The 21,110-nt window shown below is 41.7% G+C and overlaps 1 protein-coding gene across 1 annotated transcript in view; it reads right to left on the minus strand.

The window, feature by feature from the left end:
• Jade3 (jade family PHD finger 3) overlaps window positions 1–15,125 on the minus strand; it is a 91,207-nt gene extending 76,082 nt beyond the window's left edge. Inside the window, exons 1-2 of the mRNA XM_048336288.1 lie at window positions 15,072–15,125; window positions 173–256 (exon numbers count right to left, since the gene is read on the minus strand). The gene's annotated coding sequence lies outside the window, so the exon portion shown is untranslated. The remainder of the gene's footprint in view (window positions 1–172; window positions 257–15,071) is intronic.
• Between the last annotated feature and the right edge of the window lie 5,985 nt (window positions 15,126–21,110).

The following is a 21,110-nucleotide window of genomic DNA, read 5'->3' on the forward strand; positions in this document are numbered from 1 at the left end:
TCATACATACATATTCATGCATATACACATAAAATACATATTTATAATTAATTTCCTTAGTTTAAAGACAAACATTTATTACATGAGTCTAATATTTTACAAGTTACAACATCCTTTCCTCAACAGGACTTTCATTCATTGCCCTTGGGGGACCCTTCACTATTCTACTTACCAGATATGGCTTGTATTCTATTCAGAATGTAGTGTCTTGCTCATAATACAGGGGACATTCAAGCAGCACCTAACTCAATTGTACCTAGAAATACAGAGGGAAAAAATGATAGTTGTTAAGAGTACTAACAAAACAATCTAAATAGACTAAATCATGCTCTAATTTTTAATTAGGCAATTGACAAGTTCTAACAACATGTTCAATAATTACAAAACATACATAATAAATTGTTTCTGCCTTCCTATAACATTCAAGGTGGCAAGGAACAATTAAAGAGAAAAAATGACTCTATACCAAATTTCTATGTCATGTACTCCACTAGCTATTTATAGATTAAAACTTATTTAGGACTCAAGTTTCATCTTGGACATACAAAGCACTGTGAAGCTATAATTCCTACCCTTATAACAAAGAAAAAAAGCTAGCTAAACTGAAAGGCAACTACTTTTATTTTATCTGTGAAAGAACTGAGGTTGCACAACAAACCAATACCCTGCTATCTTGAGAGACAGGGGCTTGCAGAAAGATACAGGTCTGTGGGTCTATATGCTAACAGAAAGATTAAACTAGAAATTATTGGAGGCCAGAATTTGAAGCTCCTGGTTTTGACATGTTAATTTTCCACACTCCTTAAAAAGATTTTCCTATAGGAGGGCTCTTCCATCCAGTGTAGACTAAGGAAAACTTCAGACATAGCTCCCAGGGTGGTACTGGCTGGTTCAGCAAAGGAGCACCCATTGTGAAACTTGCCTAGACTACTTTCCTTTATGTCTAGTACAGAACAAAAGGCTTAATCCTCAGGAAGGACTTGAGAGCCACAGCTTCAGAACACTCACAGATATCCAACACAGCTGGGGAAAATAAATCAGGGGAAAAAGAAAAAGCTCCACCCCTGAAGGAAGAATGGAAAATTTTTTGTTAGCGACACGCTCAAGCTTGAGGTTCTAGTACCTGCCTAAATCCCCGGCTTAAGACTCTAACAACTCCTACCCTGGCTGAGAATGTGACTTAGTGGCAAGAATGTTTGCCTAGCATGTATGAAGTCCTGGGTTCGATTCAATACCTCATAAACAGAAAAGGCCGGAAGTTGCACTGTGGTTCAAGTGGTAGAGTGCTAGCCTCAGGCAAAAGAAGCTTAGGGACAGTGCCCAGGCCCTGAGTTCAAGTGCTAGAACTGGGGGGGAAAAAAAGAACTCCTACCCTGATCTCCACTAACCAACCACTAATACTTGGCAAACCAATTACTTGATTAGTAAGTGTAAAATACAAAAAAAGCACCCCCAAACAAGACAAACAAACAAAAAACAGGTCGCGGGAAGCATCACAAGGGAAAAACTCAAAGCCAAGCAAAAAAGTAAAAATGAAGGTATCACTAGAGGAATTGGAAATCTCTGGTATCTACAGCAAAAACAAGACAACTCCTGACTAGATTAACAAATCTCCCACATTAAAGACAGCAAAATGAGCCAATGTTTTTCTCCAGATATATCAAATATTTACATTAGCATCTTAAATTTAGCTTCCACAATTTTATGGGGTTTAGCAAAAGGCAGGAAAATATTTCAAGTTAAAAAGTGATCATACCAAACTTCAGTATAACACAGATTTGGGGACTATCAAAAATGCAATTTAAGGGTTGGGGATATGGCCTAGTGGCAAGAGCACTTGCCTCGTATACTTGAAGCCCTGGGTTCGATTCCCCAGCACCACATATACAGAAAATGGCCAGAAGTGGCGCTGTGACTCAAGTGGCAGAGTTCTTGCCTTGAGCGGGAAGAAGCCAGGGACAGTGCTCAGGCCCTGAGTCCAAGCCCCAGGACTGGCAAAAAAACAACAACAACAAAAATGCAATTTAACAAGTAATGTATCCAATGCCTAATGTATGAAACTGTAATCTCTCTGTACATCAGTGTGATAATAAAATTTTGAAAAAAAATGCAATTTAAGCCACGTGCATAATACAGAATACAGGCTCAGGCCTGTATTCTTACACTACTCAGGAGAGGGTGAGATCTGAGAATCATGGTTCAAAGCCTGCCTGGGCAGGTAAGTCCATGAGACTGATGTCCAATTAACCACAAAAAGCCAGAAGTGGAGCTGTGGCTCAAGTGGTAGAGTCCTAATCTTGAGCACAAAAGCTCAGGGACAAGACAGCACCCAGGGCCAGAGTTCAAGCTCCAGGACCAGTAAAGAAAAATAAATGCAGGGAAAAAAAGCAGGGCTGGACACAGTGGCATATGCCTGTTAAACCTAGCTATGCAAGGGGGTATAGGCAGGAGCACTGAAGGCTTGTGGTAAGAGGCTGGTCCTGGGAAAAACCATTAAATTCTCTCTGCTAAATGACTAAAGGAAAAAAAAAACAGAATGTGGATGAAGCAGCAGAGTGCCTGCCTACCAACCAAAGTACTGAACTCAAAACCCCAGTACTGCTATAAAGAAAAATTGAAAGATTATAATAATTAAGCCGGGGCACTAATGGCTCATATCTAATAACCCTAGTTACTTAGGAGGCTGAGATCTGAAGATCACAGTTTGAGGCCAGATGAAAAAATCTAAGAGTCTCTTACTGCCAATTAATCAGCAAAAGCTAGAGGTGGTATGTGATTTAAGTAGTAGAGTGCCAGCCTTGAGAAGAAAAAGACAAGTGAGAGTGCCAGTATTGGTACAAAACAATTTATATAAGGATGAATGGAAAAACCACATAATATGCAAGACCAGACATCATTTCAGCAAAGGAATGGAATCTGTAAGACAGAATCTAGGGTTGGGAGCATAGTTCAAGTGGTTTGCTTGACTAGCAAGCAAATGTCCTTGAAGTCAAATCCCAGTACTACAGAAAAATTTAAGAAAATTCTTGTGGGGTAGAGAAAGGCTCATGCTTGTAATCCTAGCTACTTGGAGATGGAGATTTGGGAGGATCATTGTTTGAGACCAGCCCAGGCAAAAAAAGTTTGAGAATCTCCATTTCAACCAACAAGCCAGACAGAGCAATACATTCCTGTAATGGGAGGCAATAGGTAGAGGAAGATCACAGGCTAAGAATGGTCCTGGGGGAAAAAGAGAGACCTTATCTGAAAAAATAAAGCAAAAGGAGCTGGAGGCATGGTTCAAGTGGTAGAGGGCTTGCTTAGAAAAAAAAAAGACTTGGATTCAAACCCCAGTACCAAAGAAAAAATAATGTAATAAAAAAGGAAAACTAGAAATAAAAACGTTTTCATAAAAGGACTACGGTGTTCTCAAATGATAAAAGCGAGGCCCAGTTCAATCCCTCTTATCACTACTACCCAACTGAAGCCCCCCCCCCCGAAAAAACAAACCAACAAGCAAAAAAAACTATCAGTATAAAAATCTCAAACTAACAGTAGGTTTGACAATAAAGCTGATAGGGTAAAAAAAAGAATCAGTGAGCTTGAAAGTCATGTTTACTGATCAGGCAAATACAAATAAAAACCAAAGAGTAAAGAAAAATAGACCGTATTCAAAAACTATGAAGTGTGGGCTGGGGATATGGCCTAGTGGCAAGAGTGCTTGCCTCGTATACATGAGGCCCTGGGTTCGATTCCTCAGCACCACATACACAGAAAAATGGCCAGAAGTGGCGCTGTGGCTCAAGTGGCAGAGTGCTAGCCTTGAGCAAGAAAAGAAGCCAGGGACAGTGCTCAGGCCCTGAGTTCACGGCCTAGGACTGGCCAAAAAAAACCCCAAAAAACTATGAAGTAACAGTATAATAAATTTACCACTGGAATCCAGGAGAAAATCACAGAAGGAGGCTGAGTAATTGAGAGGGAAAAAAGTTCTCAGAAACTGATATGTCCACTCAAAGAACTTATATGCTAATATTTGGCACACCTTTAGTCATAATCACAAATAATGAACATCTTGTCTTTCAGAAGAATGGGGCTGGGAATATGGCCACTGGTAAAGTGCTTGCCTCCCATACATCAAGCCCTGGGTTTAATTCCTCAGCACCACATACACAGAAAAAGCCAGACATCATGCTGTGGTTCAAGTGGTAAGAGTGTTAGCCTTGAGCAAAAAGAAACCAGGGACCGTGCTCAGGCCCTGACTTCAAGACCCAGGAGTTGCCAAAAAAAAAAAAAAAAAAAAGAATGAACAAGTTAGTACATAGAATAGAGTATTATTCAACGACTAAAAAGGAAATTTAAAAGGCTCTTAACTTGCATAATATGGATGTATTAAGTAAAACAATTCAGACCATGAAAGGCTGTATTTATTTATTTATTTTGCCAGTCCTGGGCCTTGGACTCAGGGCCTGAGCACCATCCCTGGCTTCTTCCCGCTCAAGGCTAGCACTCTGCCACCTGAGCCACAGTGCCCCTTCTGGCCGTTTTCCATATATGTGGTGCTGGGGAATCAAACAGAGAGCTTCATGTGTAGGAGGCAAGCACTCTTGCCATATTCCCAGCTCCGAAAGGCTGTATTTTGTATGATTCCATTCATATGGCATTCTGGAAAAGGCAGGACTATAAAGATTTTTGTGTATATAGCATACACAAAGCCCTGGCCCCAACTACCAGTACTATAAAAATCAAATGTACGCCACTACGAAGGCATTCCTGGGGAAAAATATGACTGGATTATATTTCTTGAACCAGAATAGATCTGAACAGGTCAATTTGGAAAGGAGCTTATTAAAATTCCCATCATCATCATACATATTTTATTTTTGAGACAGGGAAATTTACATAGCAATGCATGGCCAAGCCTATCAGTGTCTTGAACAGCCTTCCAGAAATAGTTTGTCAGCAAGAATGTAAATATTGCTGGGTGTTGGTGGCTCAAACCTATAGTCAATCCTAGCTACTCAGGAGGCTGAGACCTGAGAGTCACAGTTTGAAACTAGCCAGGGCAGAAAAGCTACAATTTACTACCAGAAAAGGCCAGAAGTGGAGCAAGCTACCATTTGAGCCACAGCTCTACTTCCAGGGTTATTGCTGGTTAACTAGCAACGAGTCTCATGGACTTTCTGGCCCAGGTTGGCTTCAAACTAGGATCCTCAGACTTCAGCCTCCTGAATAACTAGGAAAACAGGCATGAGCCACCAGCACCTGGCTAGGGATGAACTTTTATGCCCATGCCAGCCAGGAACCTGATCCTCCTATTTACACTTCTCAATAACTAGGATAACAAATGCACCATCATGCTCAATTATTGGTTTTAAGAGATCTTGCTTTTTGTCCAGGTGGCCTTGACCTGTGATCCTCCTAATCTCTGCCTCCTGAGCAGCTAAGATTACAGGTGTGAGTCACCAGTGCCTGACCAACAAAACACCATTCTGATCGCTTTTTAAGTCACTGACTTTTAAAATGTTAAGAGATTTTTAATTTTTTATTCTTGGAGGAAAGAGAAGCTAAGATTCTATCACCATGTAATTTTCCAGAGGAATGTATACTTTTGAGATGCCCAAAGTGACCCATGTACAGTTTTCCACATGTACCTCACAGCATCTAGTTGTCTTTTTAAAAATTTCTCTATTTTATTTTCTGGATGAGTACATTTTCTTTTTTGGTCACCTTTTAAAAAATGTTTATTTGTTAAAGTGATATACAGAGGGGTTCCAGTTTCATATGTAAGGCGATAAGTTCATTTATCAAACTTGTTACCTCCTCCCTCATTTTTCTAGTTGCATTTTTATGTAATAATTTTAGTCCGTAAGCTGTAGTAGTAAAGCCAATGTTAGTTATGTAAAGAATGTTATCTGAGATCTCCTAGAGCAAAGATCAAAAGCCAGTGTCTCAAATTGGTTGTTACTGGCCACTGAATACCTCACAGTGCAATGCTCGATTCTTCAGAAACCGCAGGAAGATTTTTAAATCCTGATCAAATAAAACATACCTACAGAGAATCTTGTCATTATTCTTATGCCCAAGAAAGAATTTCTTCTCTTAGGTAAAAATTATAAAATACACAAAAGTTCCAAGAAGAGGTTATTAATGTTTTTCTCATTTCTCTGGTGGTAGTAGATTCCCAAGTAAATCTTACTGTTTAATTGTAAAATGTAGAATACAATGTAGTACACTAGGTTTTTTTTTGTGATAAAGCTTGAACAGGGGTTGAGGAAATCCATGGCCTCCTTTAAATAAATAATAGTTACACAACATCAGTGAGCATATAAGCCACTTACAAGAATACTTATACCCGAACCCAGTCACTTTTTGGTTTCCTTTTAGAGAAACCATCACTCTATTTCACACATGGTAGAAGAGAAGGTGATCCTAATACGTTTACTCATATTAGTCTCTAGAATATACTATAGTCAGAAATGGGTTTTAGCAAGATTTGCCAGAAGTGTTAACAGAGAAGTTTTTTTTTTTAAGGGACAAAGAACAAATATTTATTAAACATGTGAAGAGGCACTGTGTCTCAAAGTGGTAGAACACTAGCCATGAGCAAAAAGGCTCAGAGATAGTGCCCAGGCACTGAGTTCAAGCCCTTTGACCAACCAAAAAAATATGCAAATGAAAAAGAAAGCAAGAAGTACAATTTTAACATATAGCACTGGCTGGGGATATGGCTTAGTGGTAGAGGTTTTGATTCCTCAGTACCACAAAAACAGAAAAAGCCAGAAATGGCACTGTGGTTCAAGTGGTAGAGTAAAAAGAAGCTCAGGGACTGGCAAAAAACAGTATTGCACAAGCACAAAGTATTAAGATAAAAAGAATACCTAACACAGGAAGTGGTGCTGTGGCTTAAGTGCTAGAGCAATAGCCTTGAGCACAAAGAAACTCATAGCCTTGAGCACAAAGAAACTCAGCATAGGACCCACAAAAGAAAAAAACAAAAGAATACTTAACACAATAAAGCTATGGTAATGTCTTTGTATGTTAAATACAAAGAAACAATCCTTGAATTTCCAAAATTTCAGGAATGACAAAGCACTTTTAAATTGCTGAAGATAGAATCCATGGCCTTACACATGCTAGCCAGGAAGTTACCACTGAGCTACATCCCCAGTCTGAGTGCTAATGTTCATTACTAATTATTAGACTCATTAAATACCTCCAGTTTTTCACATTTCTTTGCATTCATCCCATTGAATGGTCCCCTCCCACAATGACTCTGGGTTGGCCATGGAAGCATGTGTGTGATTTAGCTGATGGAACAATAGCAAGTGTGACATAAACAGACACTTGAAAAGTGCTTGTGGCATAGTGCTTGCTCTCACTTGCTACTCTTTGAGACCACCATACTAACAAGTGTAGACCTGCCAGCCATAGAAAAGAACAAATGGAGTGATCCATCTTAGTTTAGGTCCTCCAACATAAGCTAACCAATCTGCCAATCACTAAATGTCTGAGCAAAACTAATTTAGATGATTCAGTCACCACTAACCACCCTCATCCCCTGCAAAATCTTGTATCAGCTACTACTTAACACTGGTTTTCCTCCCATAAGATTTACTATGCACACAAGAAATAATTGAGGGCTGGGAATGTGGCTTAGTGGTAGGGTGCTTGCCTAGCAAGGGTGAAGCCCTGGGTTCGATTCCTCAGTACCACATAAAACAGAAAAGGCCGAAAGTGTTGCTGTGGCTCAAGTGGTAGAGTGCTAGTTTTGAGCACAGAGAGGCTAGGCTCAGAGACAGAGCCCAGGCCCTGAATTCAAACCCCATGACTGGAAAAAAAATTATAACATAAAAACTTCCAATACCTGGATGAACATAAATGCATACGCATTGAAAAAAAATGTGTAAGTCTTCCCAAATCCTCAAATGTGTACTGTCTGCCATCACAGATAACAAAGACATACAAAAAAACCCATAACTTTTCAGTTAGTCAGTGAAGTATATTCATGATGCTATGCTTAAATCAGGCTTACACTTGAAAATTTCATTTCTTTCTTGTTTGTTTATTTTTGTACTGGTCCTGGGGCTTGAACTCAAAGCCTAAGTGCTGTCCTTGGGCTTTTTTTTTTACTCAAGTTTAGCACTCTACCACTTAAACCACAGCTCCACTTCCAGTTTTTTGGTGATTAAAAGATAAAGAATCTATACTTTCCTGTCAGGGCTGGCTTTAAACGGGGATCTTCAGATTTCAGCCTCCTGAGTAGGTTAGGGTTACCGTCATGAGCCACATGCTCCCAACTCTCACAGTTTCATTTCTAACAATGAATATCAACCCAGGTTTCAAGGGTGGGTGGAAATCTGGAATTTTGTTTCCTTAAAACTCCAATTTTTTAATGCATTCGAGAAGACTAAGTAAAAGCTGAAAGATCTACCAGATACATAAGTCTGATTAAACCTGTTTCTAGGAGCATTCTGAATCTAGCTTTTTGCAGCATCATTAGGAAATGTTCATGGTAGACAGTAAAAACTGCTAAGACCTACACATCTGGGCCAGACACACTGCTTCTATTACATTACAAAGTCTGACACTAAAGACGTTCCTAAACCATTTTTGTTCAGACAATACTACACATATTCCTGGATTTTACACACACACACACACACACACACACACACACACACACACGGTTTAAGAAAAGGTTAAAAACATCTTCCAACAGCATCCCATTGTCCTTGGAAAAAAACTCAAGATCCTTAATGAGGTCCCATAAGGTCTTGTCATTCTTTTCCTGCCTAACTCACCTCTTGCCCAGATCCTAGCTAAATCTCTGGATTCTTTTCAAATCTCTTTCCCACCTCTATGCCCTCACAACACCTGCTGTTCCCTCTTCCTGGCAATCCCTTCTCTCTACTTTTTACCTTGTTTATTCCTACTCATTCTTGAGGCTCCAAGAGCACCATTCTGGTCTCCCTCACAGAGAAATTCTACCTCTTCTTTTCTGTATGACCTTGGACAAGTTAGCTGTTTAACTGTTTTAAACCTTACACCCCAGGAGAGATATCCTCAACTAAGAGAAATATCTAGTGCCTAGTAAAGAAAAAAATGGTTAATAAATCATTGCTGTTGTTTTTATTATCCCATATGGTAATTTCTATCATGTTTCCTTTTTTTTCCAGTGCAGGGGCTTGAACTCAGAGCCTGGGCACTGTCCCCGAGCTTCTTTTGCTCAAGGATAGCACTCTACCACTTGAGCCACAGAGGAATCAAACCCAGGACTTCTTGCATGCTAGGCAAGCACTCTAAAACTAAGACACGTTCCCAGCCCTCTATCATGTTTCTTAATTCAACTAATTAGTTATTTGTTGAAAAAAAAATAAGCCCAGTTGGTTCTCATTTTAATACCTAATATTTTTCATGCTCTCCCCCCCACTGCATTTTTGTAGAAGATAAAGTGAATATTTACAGAGCAACTATTATCTCAATTACATTTTCAATACAATCTACAAATGTGGTTTGGTAGATGAAGAAACTGAGGCACAAAGTTAAGTAACTGGCTAGGCTAGATCAAGGGAAAGAGCCAGGATTCAAACTCAAATTGGCCTGGTACGATTCCTGTGGTACGTTTGACACCAAAGGTTTCCCTAAATCATGAACATCATCTATGAGCAGCAAAGCTTTGGAAAAGATGGAGATTCATATATGTAACTCACAGACATCTCTTCCTCAGGTCCTTAACCAGCCCGGTGTCCCCATTCCTTGCTCTCAAGATAGTCTGTCCCTTCAGCAAAATACTACCTCTTTTCCACTGAATATGGAGCTTTTTTTCTTTCAGTAAACAGAAGTAGCACACATTTGCTAGAATAAATAAAAATGTTAAAGAATATTATCATGCTAAGTTGGGGAGTAAAATTTCTTTGCTAACAATAAAGTTTGACATAAGCAGGAACAAACTTAACAAGGATGGTGAGAAAAAGGGAGGTTTATCTTAAATACATTTACAGCAATGGATTTCTTTATCTAGCACCAGAGGCTCCACATGATTTATAAATGTGTGCTTCATAGATATACTTAAGGCTTTATCGCTGGGGTCAGGCCCCACCATCAATGCTCTGCTACACTAGTGGCTACATATGAAACACTTAAAGATAGGATAGCCTTGACAAGTGCCAATCTCTCATTAATTATGCTGAAATGATTTGGAAAATGAAACAGAAAGAACAAATGATAAAATAAATGAAAACAAACTGCTGATAATTGGTGACCTTGGGTAAAGGGAATACAGTGAGCTTTTTGTACCAATCTTGCAATGTTTTTGTACTCATGATATTTTATCAAAACTAACTTTTTGGAAAGAATACTATTAGAAAGCTTCCCAGAAGATTTGAACAATAAGGTCTAGTGTACTGGTCATACTGGTACCATATTCATTGCTCGCTGTTCCTAATATACATCCCAGGCTCAGGTTTTCTTGCTTATCAGCTATATAAAAATGAGCTTCTTGGGTAGCAGGGAATAGTCATGGCTTTTGGTTCAGGGTAGAAACAAAATTACTTATTTAAGGAATATTCATGAATTTATAGGTGTCTCCTATCTAAAGCCTAGTACAAACCATAACCTTCAGGGTCCTGTCTTCATGCTCAGAGGGGTAAGTGATCTAAATTCTGATCTTCCTTTTCCAAAGCTTAACTAAAGGATTAAGCAAGTTTTTCCTAGTACCCAGCAAAAAGAGAGTTCTGGTGGTGTGCTGCCACTACTGTTTATGGAGACTTACAGGAAGGAGGCAATAACATGGGGGATTCACAAAGATTCCAGAAAACTCAAGACAGTAGTTAGTCTTCAATGACCAAATGCTAGCACTCTTATATTCATTCATCATTCCTAACCACTCATCCTTATTCCTTCCCCACATTGCACAGGATGTTTCCAGCTTTCCTACTCACTATACCACCAGAAACTTTTGAAGCTATTAAAGTGTCTCCATTTTAGGCAAATGTCACAGCTGACATTTCAGTTTAATGCCCTAGTTTTTTGTTTTGTCAGTCCTGGCAGTTGAACTCTGGGCCTGGGCACTGTCCCTGAGCTCTTCAGCTCAAGGCTAGTGTTCTACCACTTGAGCCACAGCACCACTTCCGGTTTTCTGGTAGTTAATTGTTAAAAGTTTCATGGACTTTCCTGCCCAAGCTGACTTTGAAACACAATCCTCAGATATCAACCTCCTGAGCAGTTAGGATTACAGGCGTGGGCCACCAGTGCCTGTTTGTTTCTCTGCCAATCCTGGAACTTGAACTCATGGTCTAGGCACAGTCCCTGAGCCTGTGTTCAAGGCTAGTTAACACTTTACCTCTTGAGTGACAGCGCCACTTCCGGCCTTTTCTTTTTATGTGGTACTGAGGAATCAAACCCAGGGCTTCAAGCATACTAGGCAATATTCTACCACTTAGCCACATTCCCAGCCCAAGGCCCTAGATTTGATCCTTAGCAGCACACTAACAAATCACTTGAGTGGTGGCTCATACCTGAAATCCTAGCTATTCAGGAGGCTGAGATCTGAGGATTGCAATTCAAAGCCAGCACAGGCAGGAAAGTCTGTGATACTCTTTATTTCCAATAAGCTACTCAGAATAAGTCAGAAGTGGAGCTGTGGTTAGAGCATTAGTCATGAGCAAAAGCACAAGGACAGAGCCCAGGCCCAAAGTTCAAGCCCCAAGCCCTGAAAAAAAATTGTTACGACAATGCCAATACCAACCTCACATTTATAATAAAGCAGGGCTAGTAAAGGTCATGGTAAATTACCTCATGAGAAGTTTTCTTAATGGAAGCCAACATACAACTTCAATCTTCCTTAACTCCTGTACAAACTCTATGAAGAGGTAGGTACATTATGTTCTATGATAATGTTTAACCTCATTTTAAATCTTGCTCTGTGTATCTCTGATCAGTTTGTAAGAGACCTCTGTAATGTTATGTCTGTACAAATACTTGATGCCTCCTATACTGCTCTCACCACTCCCCAAATACTTAGTTCCAGCTAATTCTTTAAGGAAAACTGAGATATATCTTTTGTGTATCCTGAGGCAGGGATGGGAATTACAGTTACTGAAATGCAAGAGACAGAAAAGACAAGCATTATAATAAACACACAGCTTCCACATTCTTGATTTTTAATTTTACCAATTCATACCAGTTTTGATGAATGTCCCACACCATCACCTGATGTAGCCCTGTAAACCTCTGCAGGCCAAGAGGTGACTCAGTAGTGCCCAAAGGCTACTTTCCAAGTCACTTACTCTTGGCTCCTAGCTGATCACAAGCACTTTCAGGTAGGAAGTCTTTCTTTACCCTGCACTACCTGTGACCAATAGGCACACCACACTTCCAAGGCCTAGCAATATGACTCAGAACAGAGAGGAGACAATGTGCGGATTCTAGAAGCAGAGTAGCATAATTGATTATATCAGAGCTGACCAAAAAATTTCAAAAACTTTTTGAAGGCATCAACAACAGGCTAAGAGCTCTTTTCTAGGTACCAACACTGCCGAATGACAAAAAAGTGGCAATAATACCTAACACTGATTGAGAATTTAATGCATACTGGGCATTTAATAGCACTTCTTAAACATCTCAGGTAATCTTTGAAGATATTTTATTATCCTTTCATAATTCAAGTACTTATGCCTAGATCTTGTGTGTGTATTGTACCTGTATTGGGGCTTGAACTCAGGGCCTGAGTAATGACCCTTAGTTTTTTTTTCTTAAGGGTAGTACTCTACTACTTGAGCCACAGCTCCAGTACCAGCTTTTTGGTGACTAATTGGAGATAAGAATCTCAGAGATTGTCCAACCAGGGCTGGCTCCCAACAGCAATCCTCAGATCTCAAGCTCCTGAGTAGATTTGCTCTCATTCCCACTCTCCTCTGCTCCTCCTCCCCTCCTAGCTGACAAGTGGCTGCAGGGTAGGTATTTAGGAGAACTACTCTGGGAAAGTGGATTCTGGTTTGTCAGCGATGAGGTTGTGCAACCAGTTTTTACCTAAATGTTTTTCCATTACTTTCTGAGTTTAGAGTTAGTTAACTATCATACTGAATAAAGGGGAATGAAGTGGCCCCTTTACTCCAGGCCATTGGAATTACCATTAACATGGTTTTGATTTCCCATACAACCAGATTGTGGGGGGATAAGGGCAGGATTTCCATCCTCAGCTTCACAGATAAATGCGTCTCAGGGTAAGGGAGAAAAAATCCCAGTGCACAACTACGGTCACTGATTTAGGAGGGGCCAAAGTTTTCGCCAAACCTCTATAAGCTACATGTGTGCCCAGCACAGCTAAAAAAAAAACAAACCCATAAATTTAAACATGCCTCCACACACCAACCTTAATAGGTCACTCACTTGAGATCCCACTCCTCTTCCAAATAAAATGCAGGTTTCCCAGTGCAGGCTTCACAGAAGCTGTCCTTGGGCTATGCTCTGAAAAATGGGAGGGAAAAAAGATTTAAAAGTTTCAAGAATGTATCTATTATGACTTCTTTCCCACCCCTGCAGAGCGCAAAAAAATAAAAACGAACGCCCAAACAGTTCTCTACTCCGCAATCGCCAGTGGTGGGGGGAGGGGGTGTGTGGGAAACTTTCCTTGCAACTTGCAAAGCCCACACGTTTTTTCCCACCCCCAGGAGGGCTCCAGGTGCCTGCAAACTTGCAACTTGCAACAATGTAAAGAGAAAAGCGTGCCAGTCAGCAGGGGATCTAAGCTCCTGCTCAGTGGGGGTGCCTCCTAGCTCTCCTGCAATATCTAATACTCCTTTGGCCCCACACTCGCTTCTGCCCACCCATCCACTCTGTAGTAGCCAAGGTGCACCCTCACTCCTCTCCATAGAATATCCAGCAACCTGGGGCCTACAGAGGACACCCTCCCACCACCTGGCTAGAGGCCTTGAGCCCCCCCCCCCACCATGCCGAGGACTGCAATGAGAAGGGAACGCCGAGAAAATGACACCCCAAGGAACCGCTGTTTCGACCTACTGGGTTCAATTCCTCACAATCAGTAGCTGAACCCAGGTCCTGCTCTCGCCCCGACTTCCAGTCCCCGTGCCGCACTCCGCCCCCGCGCCCCATTCCTCGCCCCCGAGCCGCACTCCTTGCCCCGGAGCCCTACTCATCCCTGATCCCCACTCCTTGCCCCAGAACCCCACTCCTCGCCCCAGAACCCCACTCCTCGTCCCCATTCCCCACTCCTTGCCCCAGAGCCCGACTCCTCGCACCCACGCCCCACTCCCAGGCACCCGCTCCTCTAGGTCACACAAGTCAGTAGAGAGCCACCAAACACTTTACACCTAGGTTCGCACAAGCTCGTGACTCACCGGCTCTGGGGACACCCAAGGCACCGCTACGTGGAGCCGGAGCGCTTCTCAGCTCCGGCGAGGCGGAGTCCGGAGGCTTTGCCCCGCGCCCACCCGCTCCTCAGCGAGGCCGCCACTCCGCAAGCTTACTCACTCCGAAGCCCCCAACCATGCTCGCGCAGGGTCCGCCCTCTGTGACGCCTACCTTGGCGCAATGAGCTCGTGGCTCCTCTCGCCGCGTCCCTAACAGGGGCCCCCCGCAACGTGCCTGGCGAGGCCAATCACGGGTTGGGGGGTGGGCGTGGTAACCGCCCCCCCACGCCGCCCGCTTTCTTCACTTCCCTTTCTCGCACCTGCCCCCAAATACTCCCCTCGGCCCCTCCTTCTGGACTCCCGCTGATATCTACTCGGCCGCCCCCGCACCTCACATACTCGCCTTTGCTCCCCACGGCGCCCTCGCTCGCCCTGCTGCCCATCAAGCCTCACAGTCCGAAGGAGGCTCTGGCCGGCCGCCGCAGCAACAGCCGCAGCAGTGGCTGAGGCTAAGGCGGCGCCGAGCACTATTGTATCCTGACACTGTGCGCTCCCACGCTCCGCCTCTTCCCTTTCCTTCCTCCCCCCCCACCCCCCTTTACAGTCCCCCCCCACCACACGACACAGACACTCTTTCTTTCTCTCTCTCCCTCACATACACACACACGCGCACGCACACACTCACACACACCTCCCCGTCTCCAAGACCCGGCTCACTCTTACTCGGCTAGCTGGCCGGCCGCCGCCTGCAACCCGGCTCGCCGACTGCACGCCTGCCCGCCGCGCGCTCTTCTGGCGGGCTGAGCTGGAACGCGAGCGCCTCCCGCTTCCAGGCTCCGCCCACTTCGCCCCGCCCACAGCCGCGCGCTGTGCTTCAGGTGGGTTCTACCGCTCCTCCTGCTGGGCGGGCGGGCGTGCGACTTCCCTGAGGATCTAGCTGCGAGTCCCGCTTGCGGGCACTGGACACCACGAGGTGGAGACACTACCCCGGTGCGGAAACCCAACCCTGCTCCACTTGCTCCCGGCCAACTCGAAAGGTAGGGAGAGGGCTTCTATAAAATCTCGAAGCGCACTCTTTTTTAAAAAAATTTAATTAATTTATTTATTGAACAAATTGTTGTGGAAAAAGGGTACAGTTACATAGTAGGGCAGTGTGTACATTTCTTGTGATATCTTACGCCCTGTTTTTCTTTCCCTTCTCTAGGTCAGGTAGACATATATACAATATACAATTTATCAAGAACATATACAGTAGCCACGTGGCCAAGCCCAAGAAAATTCACCTAGGGCTTTAAATGTAATGTCGATATTAGACAATATGTCGACAGTAGACTTATATGAACGTACATACATAGCTTTTGAGCTATTGTATTCCACTGAGAGGTCGATTTTTGACCTTTATATGTTGAGTAGTTGTTTGCTTTTCGTTACATACTGTTGGGTCACTGCCCCAATCCTGTGGGAAATACCATTTGACAAGCAGTTTTTGGTTTCACAGACCTGGTCTCTACTGTCTCTCCGTCTCCCTTTCTTAACAGTCATATATCAGGGAGATCATGCCCCTTTGTTTTCTGTGTTCTAGGCTTGTCTCGCTCAACATTATTTGTTCGAGTTCTGACCATTTCCCTGCGAATAACAATATTTCACCATTCCTAATTGGAAGCGCACTCTTGACTGAGGCCCTTTAGGCTTGGAGAGCCTATAATAAAGTCAAGGGACAATTAGCAACCCAAGTGTCCCTTTGCAAGCAAACTGCTTGACCATGCAAATGATTTTCCGTGTCAGTTTGTCAGTCTTCTCCCAGTGAGTCACTGATGCACGTGTTGCTGTACAGAGGTGTTGATGACATTAAAAAACAACTCCTAATCAGTGAATAAGCAGGGGAGAGATGGTCTCGGATCATTTAAATGAAACTGTCCAAATCACTTGAAAAAAAAAACACTTTAATTCGGGGCTGAGGTGAAAAAGGGGTGGGAGGAGGCAGGCCGATAGACACAGAGTTACACAGAGAGAATGACCGGGAGAGAGGGAGAATGAATCTCCATCCTGTTTGTTATGGAGATGGAGACAGTAATGGCTATAGCGATTGCCTATGGTGAGTGCATAGGTTTGAGCCCACAGCTTCCAGTCTCCCTGACTGCCCTGCAGATTGTGTATTTGCTTAGTCAGCACCACAATTCGTTAAGACAATAGTTTTGAATTGAGTGGGAAATATCTGTAGATATTATATATTATATTTGGAAAGATGTGTTTATATTACTAATTCTTACCCTTTAGATGAATTGAGTGATACAGATGTTTAATAGCAAACTTTTTTTACTTCTCTAGGTTTGCAACTATATGTAATTATAATGAATTCACCTATAATAATTTCAGAATAAACAATAATTTAGGCTCTTTTGTATTTGGCTATTTTCTACATTAAAGACGTATTTCCATCTTATAATATGCAAATGTGTAAATTCTAAAATATTTGTAGTAATTCATAAATACTTCATTTTGAAGGGAGTTGTAAAACGAAAGTATTACAGAGAGGTCTCACATAGCTATCACCTAGTTTTCCCCAATGGCTATGTCTTATATATTTAGAATATAATATAAAAACCAAGACACTGACATTAGTACAATCTACAGAGCTTACTTAGATTTCAGTACTTTTTTTTTGTTTTAATTTTTTGCCCATCTTGGACCTTGAACTCAGGGCCTGGGTGCTGTCCCTGAGCCTCTTTATGCCCATGGATATAGCTCCACCACTCTAGCCACAGCACCCCTTCTGGCTTTTTGAGTAGTTTATTGGAGCTAAGAGTCCCACAGAGACTTTTCTGCCTAGGCTGGCTTGGAACCCTCATCCTCAGATTCCAGCCTCCTGAGTAGTTAGGATTACAGGCGTGATCTGTAGGTGCCCTACAAGATTTCAGTAATTTTACATGTATTCATTTCTGGATTTACATATATAGTTCTATGCAATTTTCTCTCTTGTGTAGATTCTCTACCACAATCATTCTTGCTAAACTTTAGAGTCACAGTTACCTACTTTTCCAGTCCCTAGCAACCCTTAACATGTTCACCACTTCGGGGAATATTGTAGAAATGGAATCATACCTTTTTTGAGTTTTTTTTTAAACTGAGCATCATTTCTTTGAGATTTACCCAAGTTCAATAGTTCATATCTTTTTACTTCTGAGTGACATTCTATAGTATAGATGTACCAGTTTAACTGTCTACCCACTAAAGGACATTTGGATTGTTTCAGATTTGTTTTGTGTTGTTTGTGCTGTTACTGGAGCATAAACTCAGAGCTAGATTCTGTCCCAAAGCATTTTGCTCAAGGCTAGTGCTCCACCACTTGAGTCATAGCTCCACTTCTGGTTGACTGAAAATATGAGTCTCATAGACTTTCCATCCAGGCTGGCTTTGAACTGTGACCCTCAGATCCCCGCCACCTATGTGGCTAGGATTATAGGCCTGACCCACCAGTCCCTGATATATTTCCCATTTTAATCTATTAAAAATAAAAGTGAGGGGCTGGGAATGTGGGTTAGTGGTAGAGTGCTTGCCTAGCATGCATGAAGCCCTGGGTTCGATTCCTCAGCACCACATATATAGAAAAAGCCAGAAGTGGCACTGTGGCTCAAGTGGTAGAATGCTAACCTTGAGCAAAAAGAAGCCAGGGACAGTGCTCAGGCCCTGAGTTCAAGCCTCAGGACTGTCAAAAAATAAAATAAAAGTGAGCTAGGTGCTGGGGGTTTATGCCTGTAATCCTAACTACTTAGGAGGCTGAGACCTAGAGGAGAAAGACTCAAAGCTAGCAAGGGCTGATAGGCTACAAGACTCCCATTTCCAACTAAGTGTCAAAAGCTAGACTAGAAGTGTGGTCCAAGGAATAGACCATCAGCCTTAAGCAAAAGAGCTGAGTCATGCACACACATGCACACACACATACACGCACACACACACGCACACACACAAGATAAAACTGCTAGCTAGATGCCAGTGGCTCACATGTATAATCCTAGCTACTTGGAATGCTGAGATGGGAATTGTGGTTCAAGGCCAGCCAGTGTAGAAAAGTTTTAGAGACCTCAATTGAGAGCTGCCACTTGGTGGCGCACTCCTGTTACTCTAATTATAATGGGAAGCCTAAAATCACCCATCACAGTGCAAGTGCACCTCTGGACAGGAATTGCACAGCGAGGCACTGGTGACACATATCTGTAATCCTACCTTCTCAAGAGGCTGCGATCTAAGAATTGTGGTTGGAAGCGAGAAGCCAGACTGGATAGTAAACTCCATAAAACTATTCAATTAAATACCAAAAAGCCAGAAGTAGAGCTGTGGCATAAGTAGTAGAGTGCTAGCCTGGATCAAAAAAAGATCAGGGACAGTGCCCAGGCTCTAAGTTCAAGCCCCAGGATTGGCATAAAAAAAGCACAAAAAAGGAACAAAGTTGTGGCTTAGTTGCAGTAGAGTCTGTATAACAAGCCTGAGGCATTTTGAGTTCAAGCCCAAGTATTGCAAAAATAACAAAAGAAAACAGAGCTGTGAATATCACATAGAGTTTTCTGTGCTAACAAATTCATTTCCTCGTGCTAAATACCCAGAAGTGTAATTGGTGGGCGAGATGTTAAGTGTATGTTCGGTGTTGTCTGGGTTGGATTATAAATATATTTTTAGTGCTAAAAGAAACTGCCAGGGGAAGTGGCGCTGTGACTCAAAGTGGTAGAGCACTAGACTTGAGCGCAAAAAGCTCAAAGACAGTACCCAGGCCCTGTGTTCAAGCCCCATAACACACACACACACACACACACACACATACACACACACTCACACGCCACCTCTATTTGGGAAGGGAATGTAGCTTAGTGGGAGAGGGTTTGCCTAGCATGCTTGAGGTTCTAGATTCAATTCCTCAGCACCACATAAACAAAAAACAAACTCAATAAAAAAGGGGAAAATCATTAAAATTTGTTGTTGTTGTTTGCCAGTCCTGGGGCTTGAACTCAGAGCCTAGGCTATCTGTACTCAAGGTTAACATTCTACCAATTGAGCCACAGCGCCACTTCCAGCTTTTTCTGTTTAGGCTCCCAGTACCAACACCAAAAACAAGCAAACAAAACAAAACAATGCCAGGTACTGGAGGCTCACGCCTGAAATCCTTGCTACTTGGGAGGTTGAGAACCAAGGATCCTGGTTTGAAGTCAGCCTAGGCAGGAAAGAGACTCTCTTGTTTCCAGTTAACCACCAAAAAGCCAAAAGTGGAGCTGGGGATCAAGTGGTAGAGCACTAGCCTTGAGTGAAAACAGCTCAGAGTTAAAGCTTCCAGATCAGCAAAAAATAAAATAAATGAAACTGTCAAAACTTTTCCAGACTGTCTATACCATTTTGTATTCCCACCAGCAATGAACAAGAGGTCAGTTTTATAATATCTTTCTCACCATGTAGCCATTTTGATAGATTTGTGGTTAGAGCTTGTTAAAAATGGCTTTTCCTTAATGGCCAGTTGTGTTGCACATCTTTGCAAGTCCTCTGTCAGATGTGAAAATGTTTCTTTATTCTGCAGCTGGTCTTTACATTTACTTAACAGAAGATGTTTTTCAGAACAAAAATTTTAATTTTTCAGATATTTAAATTTTCAAATTTGTGTATGTTGTGTGATTTGTCTAAGAAATCTATACCTAGTTAGTCCTAGATGCTGAAGACTTTTTCTTATGGATTCTTCCAGAAGTATTACAGTTTTATAGGCTAATAACTTATAGTTTGTTATCTTTTTAAAATTTATAGTTTTATAATTCATTCTGGTTTTTATAAGATAGAATGATTAAATCTGGTTTAATTTTTAATTTTTTATTAGTATAAATGAATTGTACAATGAGTTTCATTGTGTTTTTTAGACTCAGGAGTGTAAGGTGATATAATTTGATCAAATTAAGTCTATATTATTCTTTCATTTTTCTCCTTTTTTTGGTGATATGAGGGTTTGGACTCAAGAGATTCATACTTGACTGGTACTCTTATCGCTTAAGATACATTTACAGTCCTGTGTTTTTACTGATTCTTTTAGTTTTAATTTTTTGTGCCATTTCTAGGGCTTGAACTCAGGGTCTGGGTTCTGTCCTTGAGCTTTTTTTTTGCTCAGAATTAGGACTCTTACCACTTGAGCCACAACTCACTCCACTTCTTACTTTTTTTGGTGATAAATTGGAGATAAGAATGTCATGGATTTCCCTGACTGAGCTGGCTTTAAAAGCCTTTCTGAGTAGCTAGGATTGCAGGTATGAACTGCTGGCTCTTGGCACTGATTTTTTTTAAAAGAATGGAGTCTAGTAGACTTTTCTGTTCAGGCGTTTTTCAGTTCTCCAGATTTCAGCTTCCTTAGTAGCCAAGATTATAGATATGAGCCATGGACCCCTGACTGATACTGTTCTTTTTTTAACCCTCTTTTCTCCTCCTTTTAAAAAGGTTTTAGTGAGTTTCATTATACTATTTTTGTAAGATATAAAATCAACTTCAATCCATGTTTTATTTTGAATTATTTTTTCTAATAAACTCCAACCTAAGATGGAGGTCCTTATTTTTTGCTTATAGGCATTTTATCTGTTAAATCTTATTTGAATTCTGAGGAGGAATTGCACCAAACCTATAGATCAATTTGTGAAGAATTGCTATCTTTACTATATGGTTTCCTAATCACAAACATAGTATGTCCAAATTCTGTTTATTTAGGCCTTCTTCATTAGCACTTTGGAAATTCCAGCATACACA

The sequence above is a fragment of the Perognathus longimembris genome, chromosome 28 (assembly GCF_023159225.1).
Source record: "Perognathus longimembris pacificus isolate PPM17 chromosome 28, ASM2315922v1, whole genome shotgun sequence".
Classification (NCBI taxonomy): Eukaryota; Metazoa; Chordata; class Mammalia; order Rodentia; family Heteromyidae; genus Perognathus; species Perognathus longimembris.